Below are 18418 nucleotides of genomic sequence, written 5' to 3' on the forward strand. Positions count from 1 at the left end.
CAATGTCATTCTTTCTGATGGAGGCATAGAATTCCATTGTGTATATATACCACATTTTCTTGATCCATTCATCTACTGAGGGGCATCTGGGTTGGCTCCATATCTTAGCTATAGTAAATAATGCTGCAAAAAACATAGTCATGCTGGTAGCTTTAGGGTGGTCTTATTTGTAAGCATTTTGATAAATGCCCAAAAGTGGGATTGCTGGGTTAACTTGTAGATTTATAGACATATTCTAGTTATCATAAATGAGGGAAACTATATTTCTTTGGGTCTGGCTTACTTTGCTTAGTATAAATTTTTCCAAGTCTTTCCATTTCCTTATGAATGGGGCAATGTCATTCTTTCTGATAGAAGCAGAGAATTCTACTGTGTCTATATCCACCAAGGGGCATCTGGGTTGATTCCATAACTTAGCTATGGTAAATAATGCTGTAGTGATCATGGTTGTGCTGGTAGCTTTAGTGTAGGTTGGTTTGTGGTCATTTGGGTAAAAGCCCAAGAGTGGGATTGCTGGGTCATAGGGAAGCTCTATGTTTAGTCTTTTCAGGAGCCTTCATACTGCTTTCCAGAGTGGTTGAATCAGTTTACATTCCCACCAACAGTGTAATAGAGTTACCTTTTGGCCACCAGCATTTGTTATTGTTGTTTTCTTGATAATGGCCATTCTAGATGGAGTGAGTTGCTGTTTTGATGTGCATTTCTTTTATGGCCAGAGATATTAGACATCTCTTCATGTATCTGTTGGCTATTCTCATTTCTTCTTCAGAGAAGTCTCTCTTAGCATCCCTGCCCTACTTATTAATGGGGCAGTTGTTTGTTTGAGGATTTTTTGGGAGTAGGTTTAATTTTTAGAGCTCTAAGTATATTTTAGATATGAGGCCTTTGTCTGTTGTATAGCTAGTAAAAATCTCCCATTCTTTGGGCATTTGATTTATCTTGCTAGCTATGTCCTTTGCCTTGCAGAAACTCTCCAGTTTAATGCAATCCCATTTATCAGACTTTCATTTGTTTTGTTTCTGGATCTTTAGGAAGTTTTGACCTGTGCCAAGGAGCCCTAGTGTATCCTCTGTCCCTTCCTGTATATTTTCAGGGTATCTGGTCTTACACTAAGGTCTTTGATCCGTTAGGAATTGATTCTGGTGCAGGGTGATAGATAAGGATCTAGCTTCCGTTTTCTGTACAGGTGTAGCCAATTCTGCCAGAACCATTTGCGGAAGAGTCTGTCTTTCTTCCATCCTGTTTTTTTCTCCCTTATCAAATAGTAGATGGTTATAGTCCCAGTCCAATAACTTTCTGAAGAAGAGATTTTTTTAATGAGCCCATAAAATTTAAAAATATAAAATAACTTCACATCAGTAAGTTGTACATTAAAAAGCATGACTGACAATATTTTTATTTTCAGCAAATTTGTGATTTTAGTCAATCTTGGCTGTTCATTAGGACTGAAAAAATTTTATTCATAAAACCTGTATAAGAGAGTCATTCATTTGCCCAGATGTTTCTACAAAATTAAGTGACTTTTATGCACTTCCAAAAATGACTTAGCAAGATCTAGAAGTAAAGATCTTAGGGTAGATTATAGGTAGGTAGAAATCTTTGTTTTCTTTCTTTTTTTTTAATCTTTGTTTTCTTATCTGGATAGGATTCCTTTGCATGTCTTGTTTTAGGGCAGTATGTATGTATATTTGTATATAGGTGCAATATATGTGGCATGTAACATATGTAATATGTCATATACCATATATGTCATATACATATTACAAAACATATAATATATAATTTATACATATATTTATCATCTATATGGTTATATGGATGTTTAGCAAAGAGAGCCTGAATTGGGCACCTCTATGATGGACCAATTATCTGTGAGATAATTCCCTGCAGAAAGTTCTATCAACCTTTATGGACAATGCAAGGACCCTCTTAAAACTTCAATACAAAATAGTCTGTGTTGTTCACTGAAGGAGAGTAGCAAGTAAGTCACAATAAGTCATCCTGGTGAGAAAGTAGTGTCCATGCAACATGTACGGTACAGATTTGTACAGTGTCATAAATGCTGTCATAGAATATGTGTCCCAAAGTCCAGCTGAGACCGAAGAAAAAGATGGTAGCAGAAAGAGTCAGAGACAGGAGGGAGGAGGGCTAGCAAACTGAGACATTATATTAGATTTTATAGATTATTATATCTCCTCCAAAGCTAGAATAGAGCACACCAACTTCTCTGCAAATTCTGAGTCATAAATACTTGTGACTGGTGATGACTAAATTAGAACCTACAGAAAGATGGATATGACTGGTTCTTGGTGAAGAGATCAGAGCACTGTTCATCTGAATTAACTGAAAAGACAATCATCTTTATGAGCAAAGACAGCAGGGAAAGCCGTGTACTTCCTGAAGGGTGGCTTTGACATTTGAAAGTGAAACTCGACATTAGGAGCCTAGATATATCTGGTGAAAAACAATTTGTGAGCTGTGCAACTGCAAAACAATTCTGTGAATCATTCAGTACTTTTTCTTGATCTGCTTTCCTCCTCCACTGGGATTATGGTCTTGACAGTTGGGTATTTTCTATTTTCTATTCTTTTGAGCATTCATGAAGTCATAAAAATCTTGAGGACACAATGCAACTACCATAGCTTTTGTGTTTATTTGAGTTTCCTACCCATGGTGACCCATGATGGTTGTACATCACACACACCTGCGAGGCAAAGTCTGCGAGGCTGGCTGGTCCTGTCCTTGACGGGGAGCGTGTCAGCTTGCCGGCCATCCTCCCCTTCTTTTTTTATGTCTACAAATGTACGCATGTTCTACGCATGTCTTCTCAACCGTGCATGGGGCTCCTTTACCCAGTCTGGCTGCCCTGCTCCTCTCTTATCAGGCCTGCGGTCGACAGGAGGATCGTGGTTTGAGGCTTGTACCAGGCAAAAGCATAAAATCCTATTCGGAAAACAACCTAAAACAAAAAAGGCTCAAGTGTGGCGTAGGTGGTAGAGCATTTGTCTAGCAAGTGTGAAGCCCTGAGTTCAGTTCCCAGTATTGCCAACTCAAAAATCAGAGAAGAAATAGAAGGAGAAGGATAATTTGTTCTAATCTACGAAAATTGCAATGCAAGAATTTTTTACTCACTACTAGATTCCGGCTGACTTAGAATACTTTATCTCTTTTATCTCCAGTCTAGCGCAAAATACCAACAATGTCCTTTTTGAAGTTGGCTCTGCTGCCTAACTGCACCTGACTCTCGGGGGCTGGTGACTCTGACGTCCGTTTACTCGTGTGGAAGTCTATCATCTCCTATGGCTTATGCTGGCTTTCTCAGATCTCAGTTACAATGGAGGAAAACAGAATGGAGGGTGGGATCTGAGGCTGGCTTATGCTGGCTTTCTCAGCTCTAGTTACAATGGAGGAAAACAGAATGGAGGTGGGCTCTGAGGCTGGCTTATGCTGGCTTTCTCAGCTCTAGTTACAATGGAGGAAAACAGAATGGAGGTGGGCTCTGAGGCTGCCCCCTGACAGAGCGTTAGTCTTCTCTTAAAGGAAAGTCAGGGCTGCAGATCATGGGAGGGAGCTTGGTTTTCACACTTCTGAACTCCAATAATCGCCAGGCTGGGCAGGAGATGGGGATAAGGAAGAAGCAGATTCCGCAGCACTTCTTTGGCTTCCTACCCTTATAGGAAAAAAATAGGTCCAGCCGCAGAGCGGTATCTGAGTAGATTCTCAGAGACAGGCATTAGAAATAGCCAGGTGAGCGGAAGCATCAGAAGAGGTCGCAGAGATCAGGAAAGGCTCTCTGCTATTGACCATTTCTCTGTTAAACACATAGTCTATGCCTTTCATACATTTTCACAAAGGACATACAAATCTGCCTGTCAACCCCTAAACATTAGCAATTCTGAAACACTCTTACAAATTCAACAACAAGAAGATACCACGTCAGGCTGGGAAGGTGGCTCAGTGGTAGAGTGTTTGCCTTGCATGCATGAGGCCCTGGGTTCGATTCCTCGGCACCACATAAGCAAAAAGAAAAAAGCCAGAAGTGGTGCTGTGGCTCATGTGGTAGAGTGCTAGCCTTGAGCTGAAGAGCTGAGGGACAGCGCCCAGGCCCAGAGTTCAGGCCCCACAGCTGACAAAATAAAAGAGCAGACACCACGGCATTGTACAGCATGGCAGCTGTGCATGAACAGCCATGTCGCACGGTGGCGCAAACCTGAGCACACAGGTAGGCACTCTCTGCCTCTTGGCTCCTCAGGCTCCGGTGAGCAGCCCTTTAGCTCTGTGTCTGTCCATTAGCTCTGAGACAAGAGGACCCAGCGTCTGTTAAGTGTGGTACCTGCCTCCAGCCTTTACCGCGTCCATGAGCACCTAGCACCCACAGCCCACCCACGCAGGTGCCTAGCCAGGGGCACCAGGGGCTGATTTTTGTCTTTAGTGCTTAGAAACTATTGAGAGCACAGCTCATTTATCCACGATCAGAATGCAGAAGCTGTCATTCCTTTTCTACCTGCAGGGCCTGACAATCACTTTTTAAACCCTTGCTTCTGCTCTTATACATAAAGCCTCCTCCGACTGCTCCTTTAGCCTGCATTTCGGGGAAGAACACTCTGAAAAGAACTTGGATGGAAGACCAGGGAACTAGGTAAATGGCTTCAGACTGCAGTGCGACACCTGCATCCCTGAGAGGGGTAAGGGCTCCTGTGAGTTGAACACAGCTGCTTCTGTCATAGACATACGTATATAGATGCATATATTCATATATATGGTGTGATTGCTGTCCTTTAGATGCTTGGACAAATGTTTCCGTTGTGACTCAGAAAATGTCCAGGATTTTCCCATGAAGTTTCTGTTCTGATTATGTATGGGTAGGAATTGATTGCTATAGACTGCAGACTGTATTTCGGGCTAGGGAGCGATGTGGCTGCCAGGTAGGAAGCAGGGACGGAGAGGTGTGTAGGTCACGAAGACGGTTGTTATTCTTGGTTTACGTCCTTAGCACGTAATTCAGAAGCTTTCATTACTAATAGTGTCAAGCAGGGAGTTTCTCTCATCATAAAATTCACGCAGGATTCGCAAGATTGAGGGTTCAAGCAAGGAGGACAAAAATACCTCATAACTGCGTCCTTTGCTTTTGAGTGGCTGTGGTGAGGCTGGGAGGGCTGACAGGCATCTTGGTGTGCGAAGGGTTGTGCGAAGGGTTACAATTCAACAGGGTGAGTCACAGGCATCCCCTCCTCCTCGTCCCCCCTCCCCCCCTCCCCCACCCCTCCCCATTTGACCTTCCCCGCCCTCCCACTGAGAGAATCCGTCCGAGCTCTACTTATTCCAAGGAATAAGGGCAAATGTACGGCAAGAGTGTGCATGTGCTGCAGACCCCAGCGTGGCTGTCTTCTGTAGCTTCTCCTGTCTCCAGTTAAGGCTTCTTGCTAGGTAAGTACTATTTTTCAAATGATCTCACAAACTATAGTTACAGAGAATTCAGAAACCTCCAGCAAAAAGTTCCAAACAGGAGGCAGGAGGTGCATAATGTGAGGACATTATTAGGACATTAGAAAATTATACTAATTTTCAGAAAAAAATAAAAGAGAAAAATCAATATTTTACCAGTGATTCGTCAATGAGTGAAGGAATGAGTACTTACCGAATGTTGGCGGCCTATAGAAGAATGGATTAGATATGATCAGGATAATTTCTAAACAAATAATCCATGGCAGCCGGTACAGAGGGCTCACACTTAGAATCCTAGCTACTCAGGAGGCAGAAATCTGAGGACTGCGGTTCAAAGCCAGTCCAGGCAGGAAAACCCTTAGACTCTCATCTCTAATTAACCGCCAAAAAGAAGCCGTAAGTTGGGCTGTGGCTCGAGTGGTAGAGTGCCAGACTGGATTGGGAAAAAAACTGAGGGACAGCTTTCAGGCTCTGAGTTCAAGCCCCTTAAAGGCACTAAACAAACAAACAAACAATGACAACAAATAACCCATGGAAACATGGTCTCTGAAGTCTTCTTAGTGTTCCGGGAAAGAAGGCTGAGTATCCCAGGGAGCTTCCTCCCACCTTCAAAGGGATTCCAGCCCTTGCCTCTCTGGTGATTTCCCTCCCAAGAAGTGGGCGCCATCTCGGCTCTGCCGGCAAACCCTGGCAAGTGTGGCTGTGACTGAAAGCGACGTGTTTGCAGGTACCGAGGTGGGAACGCCTCCTCTAGACAGACTAGATGGTTGTGGGACATTTCTCCCTGGAGGAAATCAGGCTGCTGGAAAACGGCAGCAAATGAGAGGCACCCAGAGGAGAAAGACGGAGGCTTGCTTCTGACGATTGGAGGGGGGGAGGGGAAGTGATGAGCTGGATTCGTTTGTAAGAGAAACTGAGGCAGGAAGTCAGGAAGGCAAGAAGTGCTCACGGGAGTCCACGCACCAAGAAGAGGCTGAAGAGAGGAGGCGGGCGCAGCACACGACTGGACAGTGACAGGCCTTACGTGGTTCACTTCTGCTTGTGTCTATATTGACTTGTTATTAATTGATAAAATCCCACATTTTGACGCGTCTCTGCGTTTTCAGTGGTTTGATCCAGCTGATGGGCAAGTGCAGGACTCTTCACCTAATTATCATCTGGTGACCCGGTAGCTCCATGCCCACCATTCCTGTACGTTTTTAAGAATCTGATCTGTTGTCCACATGGTCTGCAGTCCATCCCTTGGTTTATTCCACCCAGAGCTGTAATTACAAACCCAATGACCAAGCTGCTGGCTGCGAGGCTGAGAAACTGTGACAGAAAGTCCCCAGCAGGAGAATTCATTTCCTTCCTTGCCCCCGGAACTGAATGCTGTCCTAGTTCTTTGCTGATAGATGAGTTGGGAATTTCTAAAGCTTCTGCAGACCTCACTCTTGGCAGCTCTGGCCAATCAGGGCGGCAAAGGCTTCTCTCTGGGGAAGGTGAGTTCCTGGAACCTCTCCTCTCACTGTGGAGGTGATGAGGACAGGAATGTAGCACGCCCTCCAGGCCTCCACCGCCTTCTCCTGAATTGTGCTGGGTTTTGTTTTTTGTTTTTAATCTGGTATTTTCTCTCTGGCAAGCCTCACTCCCAGTCAGCTTCCAGTTTATCTTGTGGGATTTCAACATTCTTTTGACCATGTTCTACCAGTGACTCACCGCAGATAAGGAGTGGTGCATAGCTGAATTCGAGGGGATGTTCCAGACATTTGGATTAACATCTGAGGCTGCGGCTGCGTAGACAGAGCACATTCCAGCACAAGGCATTTCTGCATTTTATGGTGGACAACTTTCCATCACCTCCCCTCAAAAAAAAATACAGTGGAGCCCGGGCTTTTCCCTTCCTTATATTTAGTGTCCCTTTTCCAAAGCAATAAGCACACATTTTCCTTGTGAAGTTCATGATTCTCTACAGTTAATTCAAGGGAAAGGCTATAGACGAGCAAGAGGATGACATGTATTTGGAAATTCTGGTTGTAAGGCTAGCTTCTTGGGTGGCTTTTGGTTTCATTACCATCTTGTTTTCATAAGTTAATACAGAAAATAACCAAACTTTAGCATAAATTTCCACACTTATTTTTAGCTCTTCTTTTGGGAGTAGGCAAATGGAACAGTCAAAAAAGAGAATAAAAAGAAAAGAACATAGGAGGATAAAATGCTAGAAAGTACCTTTTTGTAGCTGTGGGGTTTTTTGTCTTTGTAATGATCAGCACAATTAGCTCTTGTTTTGGGAGTTTGGGGGTGCTTTAATTGTATCCTCCTAAATTGTTAAGTCCAGGAGAACAGAGGCAGAGTCTTGTGAACAGTATGCTATAGACATTCCATAAGTAACTGATAAATGAATGAAGCCAGTTCTTGGTTAGCACGCACTCAGGAACAGTGCAATCTTGGTTAACAAGCTATCGTGATCGTTCTCAGCATTTCTGAGTTTCTCCCACCGGTTTTGCGCTGTGTTTGGAGGCCCTGTGAATCAGGAGCACCAAGACCAGGCACTTCTTGGAAGGAGTGACTGACTGCTGTGAGCCGGGCATCGGCACAGCCGTGGCCGCTCGGAGCCACAGCACCCAGCGACCCTACAGTGCCAGGAAGGGTCAGGACGCAGACGCGGGTGCAGACTTCACAGAGAAAAAAAGGAAAATAACTCAGCGATCACGGCTCCCGCCGGGCCCTTCGGAAGCCGGGGAGCCACGCGAAGCTTCATGCACTTGGTCAGGTAGGCGCTGAATCCCTTGCGCGTGTCAGTATCAGTGGGAAAGAGTCCATCACGCCAGCCTTTCTTCACAGGCCATGCATTGATCAACACCAAGAGACAGGCAGAAGCAATCCGGCTCCCTGAATGTGATCATCACAGCACAACCCCAAGTCAGGAATGCACACGTCAGACATAGTTTCATGTCACGCCCCGGTTCACTTGCCCATAGCAAGTTTAGGTAAGGCAGATAAGACTTAAATTAATTAGATGATCTATTAGTTTTGGAAGAATATGGACAACCCTGGCTGTTAGTGCATGCCTCCAAGGTCAGAAAGTCATGCTTGTTAGAACAACAGGAAGGAAATTCCCAGCATCTTGGCAAACGGCCACAGAAAACCATCTAGAACCACAATGAAGTGAGGACCATCTTCTGTCACATGACTGGGGCACAGATGCTGTTTAGAAGAAAGGGAAAAAGATCAGCAGATTCAGCCAACCCCAGACCAATTGGGACTTGTAGGAGGGCAGCTGGAATTTTATCTGGAAACAAACTTTCCCTGAATTTGCTTTCCTTGGCTCCTAAGTTCCTTTTTCTGGGAGCCATTGTAAGTAATTTACTAATAAAGAATAACCAAAGAAAGTCAGAATCTAGAATAAGCCTTTAATTTGAGAGTAAGTCTTCAATTTACCAGGAAAATATATCAAATAAGAAAGGATTTTGCCTTTACTGGTAACTAAACAGAAAACTTAAGACATCCTAAACTGCACGCTAGTGAGCTTCTTCCCCTCATCGTTATATGCCCTCCCGTAAGATCTGACAGAAGATGTGGCGATCACTAAGGTGAGAGGAGTTTAGAATATGTCTTCCCACCGAGTCAGCTATGACGAACTGTGGAAACACTAAGTCTGGGCACAGCACCAACAGAGAGGGACTACTGGCATCGCTCAGTGGTATCTGATGCGATGCTTGTCACTGTCGCGTTTACCTCCAGAGCTTGTACTTTATGAAATAAATCAGAGCGTGCATAGAAGAACACAACCAGCACGCTCACGAACTTGTTAGCAAGTCATAAAACAAGGAAGTAAAGACACTAAGACAGGCTGACACAGGGTAAACGAGGTCCACCGTAGCACCGAGGGCAGAGAATAAAGAATGAAGACTGGTGCCAGGCTCTCCGGTCTCTGTGCAAACCATGCTTTTTACAGGTGGCTCCCAGGTAATGAGAGTGCGGACGTTGTTTACAAACTTTCCAAGACGCTCAGGAACCAGAGTCCCCAGCTGTGGCAGGGACTGTGCTCAGATAAGCTCCAGTCACCTCCAAGTCGGAAGGAGAAGGCGTTGTGGGAAATGCTGCAGAAGAAGACCGGAGTCTCAGCTCTCCGCTCCTCGGGCCACGTACATTTCTGTTGTTGCTGGAACCCCAGGGGGTCCAGCATGGCCCCCCAACCCCAGCTCTGGACAGATCCTCAGGCCTCTGACACCTCTGCTCCAGCAGGCTGGCCTCGAGTTCCGTGGCAGAACTGCACCATGACTGTCAAGCTTAACTGTGTTCCAGGGTCAGCCACAGGGCTCCACCCAGAGCTTCCACCCATCAGGTGGAGCTCCTCAGTCTGCATTTCCATCCGTTCCCACAGGCCTGTTAGCTGTGCTTCGGGAACTAAGCCCAGAAACGGGGTGGCAGGGAGCAGGAGGAGGATGGAGGGATGCAGGGACGGAGCTACTGCATTCCTCACTGAGTCTGAAATGACTGTCGAGATAAAAGCACAGTAACTTGAATTTCAAAGGCATCTCAGAAGGAAGAAATATCCAAGTGAGGAGCAGTAGCTGAAAAGAACTGGGACACCGGGACCTTCCCCTTTTGCTTGGAAATGGGTCGGGGCTAGGGACCTGGGGGTTCGGAGAGAGTCACATGAAACCCAGCCTCATTCTCCAACTGCTGCTAAACACTGAAACGTGGCTGGCTTACCAGAAAACTTAAAAAGTTTAAAAGGCAGTGAGCCTGTGACCCTTGCTCAGAGATCTTGGTTTACGGATTGAGATGCATTCTACACCGCAGCCTGGGCTCCATTCTCTTTGCCATCTCTAGCTTTCTTTACCTTGAGACCAGTTCCAAAGGGACAAAGGAGATTCCCAGGACACCTGTTGGTATTCGTTGTCATGTGTTTTGAAAAGCGTACGGCGAAATTAGGTAGCTGAGACTCAGAAACAACTCCCAGATCCTAGTTTCACACGTAAGGCATTTTTAGATATGGAAACGATGGTTTTAGCTTTAGTTTTCATTATTTAATTTTTACAAGTAATTTATTGTTATTATAGAGGCGATGTACAAAGGGATCACAATTATGTGAGTCAGGTGGAAGCCATTTTTATATGATAAAAATTGGCCTCGGTCCTCATGTGGGTTGCTCTGCAACCAACAAGTGGGTGGATCAGTGTTCTGTGCCTTCGGGGCCTTGTGCTCTGGTCTGGCTCCCTCTGTGCCTCCGGGGCCTTGTGCTCTGGTCTGGCTCCCTCGTGCTCTGGTCTGGCTCCCTCTGTGCCTCCGGGGCCTTGTGCTCTGCTCTGGCTCCCTCTGTGGCGACGGCGCCGCAGGCTTGCCGTTGCGGCTCTGTCACACTGTCCAGCCCCTCCTTGGGACCGTTCATTGAATCTCGCTGGCCTGTCCCTGCCTTGCCAGATCTGAGGCTACCTGGGAAATGGAGGCTAGGAGTAGAAGAGAAAATGGAAAGAGTTGGCAGCCTTCACCCGGGAACAAGGGTGAGTCACAGCCAGGCTGAGACACGCCGGCCGGAAAATCATCACAATTTCCTATTTGCCTCTTAGGATGAAGCCGAGAAACTTTATTTTTCCTTCTATTTGGCCTATTTGTGGGGCAAATGGGGTGACAATTACATGGGCAATGTCATGAGTACATTTCTTATCAAGCATTGTTGCCTCCTCCTTTGTTTCCCCTTCCCATCCCTTCCCATCTCCCCCTCCCCCCATTCCCCGTCCTCCATCCCATGCCAAAGTTGTAAAGTTTGTTTTTTGACATGACGTCTTGTGCATCTCATTGTTGCAATGGGTCCACCTGTATTCCTATTTAAACAATTTGTTTTTAGTGCCTTGAATAGCTACTTACCACTAACTCTGTTCTAACCTAACATTCTGGTGACAGTTACAGTTTTGGAAGGTGTTGTAGCACAGAGCTACAGAAATGTCAATGAGGACAAGAATGTCCCTGCTTCCAAACATTGGGTTAATGAGCATTCGCAATACAATGTGATATGGGCTGAAGGGTTCTCATCTTAACTGGTAGAATTTGGGGAAATCTTAGGTTAAGCTATACCTAACTTTGCCTTCTTCAACTCAAAGATATCAGGAGAGCCAAATTAATCAAGTACCCTATTTCTAGCATCCACTGGTGTACCTTATGCTTTTCTTTGGCACTCAGAGCTAGCCTAAGAACACTTTATCCTTACTAGCTACCTAACATCTATCCATGCAATTAGCTATTTGTCAATTAACTAACCAAGCGATTTAATTTGGAACCTCAGACCCAAAAGGTCACTCAACTCATGCATAATTAAGCAGCTCAAGCAACTAACTTATGAAGCTAGAGTTCTGACTCAGGAAGCTAGCAGGGGTGAGAAGTATATGGTATGACATTGGAAAAGTCACTAAAAATGAGGAGATTCCACTCTTGAGTTGCACACCGATCATTTACCTGCTTGGCTCGTTGACTTACCACTTTACTCCAGAGAAGACCGAGGTGGAGAGCACTAGGTGTTACACTCAGCAAAAGTCAACAGAAACGCTTCTTGGATGTTCATATATATTGAGAAAGACTTACACAGAGTGCCTGACTCAGAAAGACCGAGGCTGTTAAACCACTTCTGACAGAAACTTCCAATGGGAAAACCTGGAGCGTGTCCAAGACAAGCGGACTGACAGCTGAACGGCAGAGCACTCGAGGACTGTGCATTTTTCTAGGTCTCCATTCTCCCATCCTTATTTCTGTTTTCTGCCTTTCTTCTCCTTCGGTCCATTGCCAGCTCAGGCTTTGGACTAGGTTAGATGTTTCCACTATTCCTATTTTTTTTTTCTTTTCTTAGGAATAGCCCTTACGTGTGAGCTCTTTTGGTGACATCAGTTCAAGAAATGAATATTTCTCTAAAAGGAAACTTGGCTTCCTTTTTTTTTGTCCTGTCACAGAAACTACAACTAAATGAAAAGCAATGGTACACTTTCAATTCACAAGTATTTGCACATCATAGTTGTTTACATGCCTATTATCTGGGTAAGCTCGTAGGACAAAGGGCTCTGGGCTGTGGGGTCAGGGAGTTTGACTTCAGTTCCCAGTATAAGGAGTTACAGCTTTGTCTCCCTAAGTAACTTAATCTATCTGAACCTCGTTTTTCTTATCTCTTAAAGCTAAGGGTAATAGCGGCCCTGTGCTTTTGCTTCATGGGCGTAGGCCATTTCCCTCCGCCCAGAAAGCACTTCCTTTCTTCTCCTCACTTAATCTGAATCCTTCCCATCCTTGAAGAGTAAGTTCTAGTCACTATCTTCCCAGTTGCACATGTTTTCTGCCCCTTTCAAATCTTTGTCTTTACATCTTCTCTGTGCTACTCAATCAGTACTCACCACTGTTTGAAGATATTGTAAAAGCCAAAAGTAAAGACAGTCCAAACAACAAAACTATTGTGTTATCAATTTTCTGGTGTAGGCCTCTTTTAAATGCATTTATAATAGAACTTTAAATTCAATTTCCACGTGGGCAAAAAAATACAGTTTGGAAAGAAGCCGCACACTGCTTCTGTGCCACAGACGGGGCTTGCCTCTCTTCGTTGGTTTTCCCACTACCTCCCACAATACCAGAAAAGGGATCAGTTTTGTCACTGCTGTCAAATGATGCAACATTTCCACAGCTGCTTGGACCATTTTACCAACCCAAGGCCCATGAGGAGACCTGTGTCTTTCTGGCCCTTCCCCCTCCAGCAGTAACTTTCTCCAAATCACGTCTAACATTGAAGCTAATACTATTTCCTTGTTCCTAGCACTTTAACCAGATTCTGGAGTGGTTTTAACTGATCCTCCAAAGTTTCAACACCATTGCAAAGCCCGGCAACTTGTTTACACTGGATCTCCAGCTGGTCCTATTCTACTTCCACCCTGGAACTACTCACTTGGAATACTGGGCATTTTCTAAATCCCTGTCCCTGGGGTCCCTAGCCTGAACATGCTCAACAACCATTCTCCAGACATGCTTGTCTTTCCTTCTGCTTAGCATCAGCGAGCTCATAGTTTATTGCCTTTTTATACTTAGCTATCATAAAATACCTCGAAGTGTAATTCCCACACATACCCAAAACCTAATGAGAACATAGCATCCTGGTACAAATACTTACCAATTGCTACTGGATCTTCAGGGATCATCTTTTGTTTTAACCTTCTAACCAGACTTTCTTTGCATATTCCTCTTAATGGTTCCTTCATTGAGATTTAGATAATATGGTTCTCAGAATCTGGTCCCAAGTTTCAAGGAATCTCCCATTCTGCTACTAAGGCAAAAGTACAAAACAAAAACTAGAAGATGGTAAATGAGAAGTACCAAGATGAGTAATGCATATAAGTGCATGGCATCATTTTGAGCAATTTAGGCTTGCAAGGCAGTGAAATCCTCAGGAAAACATTCTCTCCATGTGTGTTTTTACAATAATAAGCTTGTCCTCCAGTGCAGGACACCTTAAATGGGTGAGAAATACAATATGAACACAGATACAGCTCAAAAACATAAGTCGTGAAGCAGCTTATAAAGAAGGATGTAATCATGTTATTCATTTTTCAAAATCAATGCCAATATGGAAAACTCAGGTTTTCTTGTCTTGCTTAGCTTGTTTTGTTCTAATCTGGTTCTCTATCACTTGGGCCATACGTCTACTTGCAGATTCTCCTGGTTAATTGGAGAGAAGAGTCTCTTGTATTTGTCTGCCTGAACTACCTTCAAACCACATTCTCAGACCTCAGCCTCCCGAGTAGGTAGGATGAGAGGCATGAGCCTCCAGCCTGGCTATTTTTAAACATTTTATATATCACCATATTTGTTTGATTCTGTCTTTTCTATTTATAATATGATCTTGGACAAATCATTGAAACTTGTTTGAGTTTGAGTTTTCACAATATTAAAATAGGAACCACAACAATACCTGTCTTGTAGGATGGCTGTGTTATGTGTAAGTAACAGGAATTGTTTAGAATGGTGCAGAGAAACTCCATGTCATAGTTGTGGCTATTACTGTCATCAATATACAGAAAACAAATGGTGCAGAAATGATTTTTAAAAAACTCACCTCCTCAAACAGTCTCAGGGTTGTGATTATCATGAGATGTTTAGGAAAGGCTGTGCAAATTTAGCCTCTCACTGTAATTTATTGCTTCTCTGTGGAGAACGAATGAAAGGAGGGTGTGCATGGGAGGGGGGATAAAGAAGATTGAAAACAGTCAAAATAAACGATTCACAACCTGGGAAATGGAATAAGAAAGCCTATGTGGGACTCTATTTCTCACAGGAAAGGGTGCAAGAAATGTGGTGAGGGAGGAGAGTGCATTGGAATAGAGCGGTAACATGTGTGGCTTTGTGCCCGTGAGTAACTGAGCTCAGCCAATGAAAAAAGTGGAGCCGAGCAGCTTCATGCTTGTGATGTTAGCTACTGAGCAGCCTGAGGCCTGAGGCCTGTCGTCCAACCCGGGCAGGAAAGTCCATGACACTTTTATCTCCAATGAACCTGTGGCTCAAGCGGTAGAGGACGAACTTTGAGCACAAAAAACTCAGGGACAACACCCAGGCCCTGAGTTCAAGCCCAGGACTGACAAAAAAAAATGGGTCAGAATGTTATCAGCAGAATGTTATCGATACAATACTCCTAGCAGTCTGTGCTACGCAAACTATGACATTGTGCAGTGTTGCAAAAGTTAGAACCAGCACCCACCCCGTACTTGCCCTGTTTTCCTAAGAAATGCCTTGAGAAGACGTGTCTGCATCTAACTTTCTAGGAATTATGAGAGCAATTACATCACGCTTGACTACTCAGTGAGTAAGTAACCAGAAACCATTTTGAATGACAGTCTTAATGGAAAGCATAAATGTTATCTAAGCTTAATGCAAGACTCATCCTATTAGTGATAGAGACTGCAGTGATAAGCATCTCTATGTTACTAGAAGCTTCCTCAGTCTCCTCTTCTGGGCCTCATTTTCTGGGACAGATAGCAAATTCATGGTGGTCTGGGTAGTGTCAGCCAGAGAAAGCTTCTGTAAGAAAACCCTCCAAGCCAGGGACGTCTCTCAGTGAGTCTGCAGTGCTCCTAGAATAATAAGAGAATTCTCTTGGTGGAGAATATTGACGGCATTCTTAGGATTGAAAAGGAAATCCAATACCACAACAGAAGACAATTTAAGTCAAAACCAACCCTGTAATTGCACACACTTTGGAGGTTCAAAATCATAGACCGGCATTCCCCTATCGAATTCTCCTTTTCTCCGTTTGGGGAGGGGTATTGTGGTTCAGGAAAGGAGATTATAAATAATTGGAGCCAGTGAGAAAACCTGATATAAGCAATAAAACAATCCAAACTGAAAGGATAACAGGATGAGCCAATTAGACACAGTCAAAATGGAACATCTAACCCACAGACAAACAATTAGACATCCACAGACTAAAGAAAAGGAAGGAGAGAAGGACTGAAGTAAAGGAAAACAAGTTGAAATGAAGTTAAAAGAAATATTAAGAGATAATGAAGAACGGTGCTGGAGGAACATCAATACCAAACTTCAACCTCTATTATAAAGCTGTAGTTATAAAAGCAGTGTGGTACTGCCACAGCAACAGGCCTGAGGACCAACAGACCAGAACTGAAGACCCAGAAGTACACCCACAGACCTACGGCCACCTAATCTTGGATAAAGGAGCCAAAAACGTCAGATGGAAGAAAGACAGCCTCTTCAGCAAATGGCGCTGGCAGAATTGGCTACACATGTGTAGAAAATCGAAGTTAGATCTGTATGTATCACCCTGCACCAGAATCAACACCGAATGGATCAAAGACCTCGAGGTAAAGAGACCCTGAAAATACTACAGGAAGGGATAGGGGATTTGTTAGGGCTCCTTGGCACAGGTCAAACTTCCTAAATAAAGATCAGAAACAGAACAAACCAAAGAAAGGTTGGACAAATGGATTGCATTAAACTGCAGAGCTTCTGCATGGCAAAGGGCATAGCTAGCAAGATAAACAAAAAGCCCACAGACTGGGAGAAGATCTTCACTAGCCATACAACGGACAAGGGTCTCATATCAAAAATATTCGTAGGCAGGAGCTCTGTGTGTTCCCTGTCATGTCTTGACCGCAGCTGGGTACCACGCGCCGGCTGAGCCCGAGCGATCTGGAAAGAACCTGAGCTACAGATAAAACATGCTGTGTATGCCTTCTGGAAGCACAGTCCACAAATCCATACTTGTAAATATCCCTGCTTAAAAAAACACAGCAAAGGGGGTAATGAAATTTAAAGTCCTAAGAGGAAAGCCTCTGGGCCTGGGTCCTCTCCAGTAAGTATCCACCGGTGCTGAGTTTCACAGCAGCACTGGGAGCTGAAGAATCACGCAAGCACACGCCGCCCTGGAGCGCCACTGTTGGTCCAAGGCCGGGCTTCCGCGTTTTGCACCTGTCATCCCAGTGACTCAGGAGGCTGAGATCTGAGGATCGCCGTCCAAAACCAGCCCCGCAGGAAAGGCTGAGACTCTTCTCTCCAATAATCCACCAGGAGAAGAAAGAATAGAATTTAGAAAGGAAAAAGGGCAGGAGTGGAGTGTTGGCTCAAATGGTAGAGTGCCATCTTTGCGCAAAGGAAGCTGAGGGACAGCACCCAGGCCCTGAGTTCAAACCCCAGGACTGCCAAAAGAAAAAAAGATTGGCAGCTGCTAGGAAGTGGTCTGTGATTTGGGGACCCCCCCCCCGGAGAGTCAGAAAAGGTGTGAGCTCTGGGCAGAAACGAGGCTGTCAGGAAGAGTTTGGTGAGTCTGGACACCGATTGTTCACACCTGGGTGGGGAAGTATTCTCTGATGGACTGATGGGAAACAGGAAGCGAAGCAGCAAGAGCCGTGAAGGGCTGGGGGCTCCGCCCCGCTCCAAACACGCAGCTGCCCGCTCCAAACACGCAGCTGCCCGCTCCAAACACACACGCAGCTGCCCGCTCCAAACACGCAGCTGCCCGCTCCAAACACGCAGCTGCCCGCTCCAAACACGCAGCTGCCCGCTCCAAACACGCACGCAGCTGCCCGCTCCAAACACACACGCAGCTGCCCGCTCCAAACACACACGACGCAGCTGCCCGCTCCAAACACACACGCAGCTGCCCGCTCCAAACACACACGCAGCTGCCCGCTCCAAACACGCAGCTGCCCGCTCCAAACACGCACGCAGCTGCCCGCTCCAAACACGCAGCTGCCCGCTCCAAACACACATGCAGCTGCCCGCTCCAAACACACATGCAGCTGCCCGCTCCAAACACGCAGCTGCCCGCTTCGCCCTGGGCGGTCCCTCTCTGCCAACCGAGCCAGATGCAGTCATGGGTTTCGAGGTCCCCACAGCTCAGGAGATTCACATCCTGATTTTCTGCCAGGGGAAACCACAGTGTGTGCGTGTGCATGGCCTTCTCGGGGCGCCCTGCAGACAGGGTGCCTCAGCCGGATGGGATCCGAGCGACAGCGAACGACGCCGCAGCGAACGACGCAGCGAACGACGCCGCAGCGAACGACGCAGAAGCGAACGACGCCGCAGCGAACGACGCAGAAGCGAACGACGCCGCAGCGAACGACGCCGCAGCGAACGACGCCGCAGCGAACGACGCAGCAAACGACGCAGCAAACGACGCCGCAGCGAACGACGCAGAAGCGAACGACGCAGCAGCGAACGACGCAGAAGCGAACGACGCCGCAGCGAACGACGCCGCAGCAAACGACGCAGCAAACGACGCCGCAGCGAACGACGCCGCAGCAAACGACGCAGCAAACGACGCCGCAGCGAACGACGCAGCAAACGACGCCGCAAACGACGCCGCAGCGAACGACGCAGCAAACGACGCAGCAAACGACGCCGCAGCGAACGACGCCGCAGCAAACGACGCAGCAAACGACGCAGCAAACGACGCCGCAGTGAACGACGCAGCAAACGATGCAGCAGCAAAGGACGCCGCAGCAAACGATGC

The sequence above is a fragment of the Dipodomys ordii genome, unplaced genomic scaffold (assembly GCF_000151885.1).
Source record: "Dipodomys ordii isolate 6190 unplaced genomic scaffold, Dord_2.0 Scaffold27, whole genome shotgun sequence".
Taxonomy (NCBI): domain Eukaryota; kingdom Metazoa; phylum Chordata; class Mammalia; order Rodentia; family Heteromyidae; genus Dipodomys; species Dipodomys ordii.